This window comes from Aplysia californica, unplaced genomic scaffold, assembly GCF_000002075.1.
Source record: "Aplysia californica isolate F4 #8 unplaced genomic scaffold, AplCal3.0 scaffold00397, whole genome shotgun sequence".
Lineage (NCBI taxonomy): Eukaryota > Metazoa > Mollusca > Gastropoda > Aplysiida > Aplysiidae > Aplysia > Aplysia californica.
The window spans coordinates 225,421-232,632 of record NW_004797667.1 but is presented as its reverse complement, the minus strand read 5'-3'; the positions used below and the strand labels follow the sequence as shown (position 1 = coordinate 232,632).

The following is a 7,212-nucleotide window of genomic DNA, read 5'->3' as shown; positions in this document are numbered from 1 at the left end:
CTCTCTCTCTCTCTCTCTCTCTCTCTCTCTCTCTCTCTCTCTCTCTCTCTCTCTCTCTCTCTCTCTCGCTCGCTTTCTGTAAGGGTACGTGTCGTTCTGTATTATACATGATATTATTTACACTTTGAAAGATAGGTGTTTTACGCCTCCATTAACACAACTTGTATCATTTAGAAGGCAAGCTCTCGATCCTGCCTGTCAGGGCCAACCTGGGCTGATAAGGATACAACATCCCAGAAGAAAGACGGAGATACTCTATAAAAATTCTCTCTACTTGGGAATCAAACTTGGGTCTTGCGACGGAAAAGCGCATGTCTGCTACGCCACAGACACTGATATATTATTCATGTATACATTATACATGCATATATATATGCAACGTATGCACATAAACACACACACACACACACACACACACACACACACACACACACACACACACACACACACACTGTACCTGTTGTTCAAACTCTAGTGAAATTCAAACAAAAATTCTAGACAGTTTTATTTGTTACACGATCGACGTAAAATTTGAAAGTAAGTAAGTTGAAAAATGCGGATTGCATCTTATAAATTTAGTCTCCGCCTAAGATCCTTCTGTATGATCGCCCGCTGTTTTAGGAAAATATAATTTTACTATACAAAAGTTACCCCTAAGATCCCACTCTGATTCACTTTGAAGGTCTACATTCGGCAAAGATCCCGTATTTCAAATCATAATTTAAGGAACAAGCACCATGGCGGGCACAGCAGATAAACCAAGAGTGAAAAGTTGCGATATCGAACTGCCTGTCGCCTCAAAGATCAGCCACTCCCTTGAATGTAATCACATGCGTTGTAAAACTCGATGAAACGGTACAGTGTTTAGCTGAAGACAGCACACGGAGGTGTGAACAGATCGACGCGTTTGTTTCCCCATACATCGCACTCGTATCTGAGCTCTCCACCTAACTTCACTCCAGATGGGAACACATTTAATTACTGTGTACTCTTCCCTGACCATTGCAGCAACTGTCTCTACTCCCGAATTTGCGAGGCAGACTGAATTTTAATTGGTGGGGTCAAAACGTAACAGTGGGTAACGACAGAAGGGGGGGGGAGGGACAGCTGGATAAACGTAGATCTTGAGACTCACGATAGGATAATAAGAAAAAGAGGCATGCCTCATACCAAAAAAAAAATGATCGGCGAAAATCAACAATAGGATGAGCTGCGGTCTGCCATCAAACAACACTACACTTGAAAGGTATGTAGATTTCAAAAGGCCGGGCATGTGTCTGTGTCTAGCAAAAGGAAAGGTGAACAACATGGTTAGTCGTCGGAGAGCTGAATTCTATATTTCGACAAATTTCTGTTGACAAACTTTTAATACACAAGTCATTTCAGGTTCCCACGCCAGGGAACAGATCAAATGGTGACTATGGCTATGGCTTTTGAGGATCAGGCTATAATGATAATTCATTCATGGAAAGAGTGTTTCCCTTGACGAAGCCAATTTTTATTTGAACAGAGACATGAACACAAGAAGTGACATTCACTGGAGTTCAGAAAGACCATGCAGACAACATCGTTGACCGAAACCTGCGCACACATAATGCCTGGGTTGCAGCAGGATTCATTGTTCCGAACTGGTTCATGGTTGAAGACTATGGTAGTAGATCGATATATCTGAAGATTCTTGATCGGTGTTGAAGATCATTGGGAAGATTATGTGGGACCTCAGGAGCGGAAACGACCGTCAAGCAAGAAGGAGCACACTGTCTGTAAGCTCAAGTCATTGAGTGGAACCAGAATCACTTCAACAGAAGTCGTGGTATACCTTGTTTCTGAGCTTCACACAATCCCAGCCTGAATTCCGTTGGACTTCCAACTTGGGGCAGACGTGTGTCCAGAGTTTTCCCAACCATTGGGAACTGAGGCAAAACGTAGAGCACATTGCTCAACAAATAAAATTCTTCGAGAGCAGCGCCAGAAGGTAGTAAATCACGTTTCAACGCCGATCAGGGGAGTGTGTCTCTCGTGAATGTCGCCACATAAAGCGCATTCTTTGACAGCCCAGAACTTCTGTAACGATTAGTTGGACTCTCCTGTAACATTGTCAGACTGAATTCACAAATGTTTTCATTTTCCTAAATCAATTTACAGCGCCCTTGACGGATTTTGAAATGCGAGCACTTACTTGGATTTCGTCAAAATTGAGATATGGCGCTCATATAACCTTATGCAGTTGCGATCGCCGTAAAACCCCATACTAAACTACTAAAAGAGTTGAGATACGTGACAACACATACACGCGAGCATGCGCGCGCACTCACTCTCACTAACTCAGTGTGTGAGTACGTACGTGTGTATGTGTGTGTGTTTGTTTGTTTGATTGATTGTTTGTTGGTGTGTGTGTGTGTGCAGGGTCGCGTTAACTAAGTGCGGGGCCCTAGGCTGTCCTTGAGCCGCGGGGCCCGGGTCCCTCGATGACGTTGATGCCACTACTACCGCATTGTAACCCCGTATTGATGGAAAGCTATACTGTAAAACGTGATTAGAAGTAGGACTGATGGAAAGCTATGCTGTAAAACGTGATTAGATGTAGGCCTACCGGTATCCACCAATAATGTGGATTAAGACAACGACAAGCACATTTATAGATCTTTTGTCGGTTACAAAGTATGAGGCAGCCGAAACCTATCCGTGCTTGTTTGCTTCGTGGTGGATTACTTCATCTAAACACATACACAACAGATTATAAAAACTCATACCTTATATTTTTTTCCTGGCTTTTTGGTGGACAAATGCCTCGATGATGTCCTCAAAGTCTAGAGATTTTGTCGTTTCAGATTCAATTGTCAAGAGAGCTAGGCCGCTTAGTTTCTCTTGTCCCATCGTTGAACGCAGTCTACTTTTCACTCGTTTCAGTACGGAGAAGAATCTTTCACCCTCTACGTTGGCGATAGGCATGGTGAGAAAGAGCCTTAGTGCGATCTCTACATTTGGGAAAGCTGTTGTTGTACCACTTTCGCACAGATCTTGAAGGAGCCGGGGAGGAGAAAGTGTATCCTCAGACTGAAATGCTGAGTTGAGATATCCTGAATACGTCACTAGTTCGTCAGGAAATGATGGCTCTAGGTCGTTCTCCATATTGCTGCTGAATGCGAGATGTCTCGAGTGCTCGTGGCAGGCTTCTTGTGAAGATAAAAGAGAATGTCAAAATCTTGAGCCAGAGTCTTGTAGATGTCTCCTTGCTTTTCAAGTTCAGACAAAAAGCAGTCAACGATGACAACGAAGGTGTTTATTCTAAACTGCTCCCGGTGCGACAAAACAGCTTCAACATCTTTCGTTTCGTCGTGGAAGCGCTTGCGTTTTGCAATGCGTTTGTATTGGCAGAGACACTAAAATATAATTAAATACTCTCTGGTATTGGTAAGAAGGCTCTTCGACGAAAGGTGTGGCTGATTGTTCGATTCGCTCGAAATCGTCCCGAAGTCCAGTTAAGAAAGCAGTTAGAGAATCGTACAACATATGTACGACTCCCAGGTTGAGTGATGGTTTCTGAAGTGTTTTGTAGGCAGTGTCAAAGCGTGCCAGAATTTGTTCCCAAAACACACACTGCACAGCAAATTCAAAATTTTCCATCTTGTTGTGCAAGGATGACGTCTCATCACGCGTTTGGGGAGATTCTTTCATGTCACGGGAGATGTCAAGCAGTAATGATAACATAATCTTTTTGTAGTTTGATTTTAATGCTACTGTTGCATCATGTCGGGCAGACCATGTAGTTCCTGACAATGATTTGGGTGTAGGGCCATCGATACGTTTTACAAACAAGCCCCAACGTAGAGGGAGTCCTCTTTTGCACCGGTCCCCACCCTCTCGTTATAACAGGATTCCACTGTAGTAAGACATGTTGTCGGGCCCCTCAGTGTTAGAAGAGCCTAAATCGCCCCCCTTGCTTGTCAACACGTCAGCATGCCTTTGACCCTTCTTTGACCACACTAGTAAACGACCTATCTAGATTCATTTCCAGACGTAGGTAAATCATAAAACTCAAAGAGACCCTATAAATGTAATTATTCTAGATATAGTACGCACCATTCATTGAAGATCTTGCTGCTCGTTCTTGAAGAAAATAAAGTTGCAGAGTTGAGCAACAAACTCGATCGAATTCAACAAAACGATATAACTGTAACTTTTAGCCAGGACAGGAAGTAACGCTAAGTTGCCAGTATTTCGGCGGCGTAATGTGGGCCTAGAATGTTATAGTTTTCGGCCTAGCGCCTAGGCGTAGTCAAAAGACAACTTCAGAAAACACATCAGCAGCAGCCACAACAACAGCAACAGCGGTAGCATCAACATCCTTCTCATCAACATCAACAACAACAACTTTAAAAACAACAGCAAAACAAACAACAAACAACAACAACAATTCAACAAGAGGACAATTTTTAAAAAACCAACATTTTTTAAACGTCGTGTTTGCAAGCGCGGGGCCCCTGAGGCGCGGGGCCCTAGGCTACAGCCTAAACAGCCTTACGGGTAACGCGGCCCTGTGTGTGTGTGTGTGTGTGTGTGTGTGTGTGTGTGTGTGTGTGTGTGTGTGTGTGTGTGTGTGTGTGTGTGTGTGTGTGTGTGTGTGTGTGTGTGTGTGTGTGTGCACTTGTGTGTTGGTGTAATCTCGGAGCGTGTTACTGAACAATTGTTCTGATTTGTACGTGACTGGTCACGGGTATAAGTAACTTAAATCAACAAAAATTACTTAAGAAGTTACTTTTTCACTGTTTAAAAATGGAGATACGACAAGAAAGCAGACCTGCGAGGTGCGAGTTGACAGCAGTTAGGTGCCTTTCCAAGTTTTTCGGCGTAATAAGAATGTATACTTTCTAGTTTGGATTCCGATAAAGTATAAAGCCGACAGCGCTGATCGGTGCTTAAATCTAAGCCGCCTGCAGTCTGCCATGCAACTCTATGTGGGGCAAGTTGGAAATAATAATAATAATAATAATAATAATAATAATAATAATAATAATGATAAATAGCATTTGTATAGCGCATGTCCCCACTCGAAAGGAAGCTCTATATGCGCTTTACACTATTTTATATTATTACCCCAGCAGACCATAGATACTCAGAAACATTCCCAGCTTCCCGGGAAGCATACAGTGCAAGCAGCAGGTTAAGCGCTCAAACACTAACAAACTGACAATTTTTTCACCTGGGTGAAGAGGGGGAAATTCAAGTAAAGTGCCTTTCCAAAGGACAATCTAACGCCGGGCTCGCGGCTCGAACCCCTGAACCTGCAACCTACGATTACGAGTCCGGTAGCCTGACCACTAGTACTGGAACCGACGCCATAAAAAAGGAACTTTTTATACATAGAATCTACATTCTATCTGAACTTACCGAGTCAGTCTCTGAAATCGGCGTTCTCTATGTTTTCGCCCCTATAGTATAGTCCTAAAGACCCCTACCTTAACCTATCCTACTAGACATTTAATTTGTTTGGTTTTTAGTAAGAGTAAGAGTTTTACGGCGCTCGCAACAGCATAAGGTCACATGAGCGCGCTTAAAACATGACATAGATCTACATACATACATACATTATGTATGTATGTAACATTATATCACTTGTTAGACTACATATGTAGCCTAACGCGGTTTCAATTTTAACATAACGCGCACTCTGTAGACCTAAGCAAGTTATACAAATTAATATTAGATGAATTTATGAGAACTTGGGTTTCAGTTTGTGCAATAATTGTGTGCTTATAACTAAAGGCAGTTGCACTAAAATTATTATTCTATTTAGATATTTAAAATAAAAACTAAGCGTTTGTCCTGCCTGTGCATCGAGGTTACTGATACTCGGGACTGAAAATGCCCAAGCATCTCGCTCCCCCTCTTCCCCACTTCCCCCTGCCTCGCGCGCGCCTCCTTTACACTGCATATATTCCCACCCCCCCTTTCCTCCCCAGCAGTCGCTCTTGGCCAAGGCCTAGGCTACGCTTTCCCATTCGCCACTCCTCTCCCGCTGAACATAAAAATTCTAATGTATTTTTCCTTGCTTTTTTCTCTTGTTACCTCCCTTCCTGCATCTAATCAGAGGGAGGAGAGAGCAGGGGGGTAGTCCCACATTATTTTTCCTGTATATTTTCTGCTTCAAACGTGATTCATGCATTTTGAATTCAGGTAAGAACACAGTTTGCTACCTTGTCTTTGTGCAGTATTTAGAAATCGTGACAAATCCGTAACTTGCTTGCAATTGCAAGATATAATTTCGTGCTCCCCCCTGCCCCCAGTTCAGGAGAGAGGAACATGTCCGCCATATTTCAGCGATCGACATGGCTCCAACAATGAGTGCGAATAGCAACTGCTTGCGTGAATTGTAGGTATGCTTAAAGTGTCAGAATAATGCATTGCTTTATTCATAAGCAGGAAAACGAAGTCCTGAGTTTCACCATATTGTTTTAAAAAAGCTTTTGCTGTAGTTTATCATTGGACTTGGTGACCTAGATTTAAATTCTGGTCTTGATACCCCCCAGTGTTTCCCCTTGACGTCATTGACACAAGGGGAATAACCGCGTTAAAAAAAATATGCGACTCGTGAATAGTCCACCCGTTCTCTAGGCTAGATCTCTATCAAAGTTAAAGGTAAAATTTTACAACCCCCCTCGCATGGAAATGCACTATTTTTAAGGGCTTAAGTGGCTTAACTGACATACTTTTAGCTGCTGAACACGAAATTAACAACGAAATGCGTCGCAAATTAATACTTTGCAAGATATTTGGATGTTAAAATCATGTAACAATAGTAACATTATGTAACAAAAAACAATAGGCACTAGATCTAGATCTAGATCTAGATCTAGATCTACTTGGATATATGGTGGTCGCGACATTTGTTGACGTCGGAGAGCCGGAAATAGAATGCAAAGGTCAAAGTTGGCCTAAAACATTGCCCGATATATGCCAGACTGAAAATGGACTCAAACTGGAGTCAAAGAAAAGGCCACCTCTATTCTCACCCGGAGTGAGAATAGGGTAGAGGGTGCATATTTCGACACCCCTTCTGGCAGGTCTGAGACTGCTGCTGTGTTCATTGGTCTGTGTAGTCGGATAAAATCAATTGAGCGGCGAGGTTCTGTCACCAGATGGTGGAGAAACCTCTTAGAAACTGTTTGTTGTATAAAACAAGTGAATGTGCCTGTCAAGTTGATTGTAACC

General features: G+C 42.7%; 1 protein-coding gene and 1 long non-coding RNA gene across 2 annotated transcripts in view; one reads left to right on the top strand and one right to left on the bottom strand.

Moving 5' to 3' along the window:
- LOC118477178 overlaps window positions 1-4,147 on the bottom strand; it is a 13,347-nt gene extending 9,200 nt beyond the window's left edge. Inside the window, exon 1 of the long non-coding RNA XR_004858885.1 lies at window positions 2,754-4,147. This is a non-coding gene — a long non-coding RNA (uncharacterized LOC118477178). The remainder of the gene's footprint in view (window positions 1-2,753) is intronic.
- A 1,911-nt stretch (window positions 4,148-6,058) lies between these two features.
- Window positions 6,059-7,212, top strand: part of LOC101845943 (zinc finger protein 652-A) — a 41,047-nt gene continuing 39,893 nt past the window's right edge. The window contains exon 1 of the mRNA XM_005103922.3: window positions 6,059-6,177. The gene's annotated coding sequence lies outside the window, so the exon portion shown is untranslated. The remainder of the gene's footprint in view (window positions 6,178-7,212) is intronic.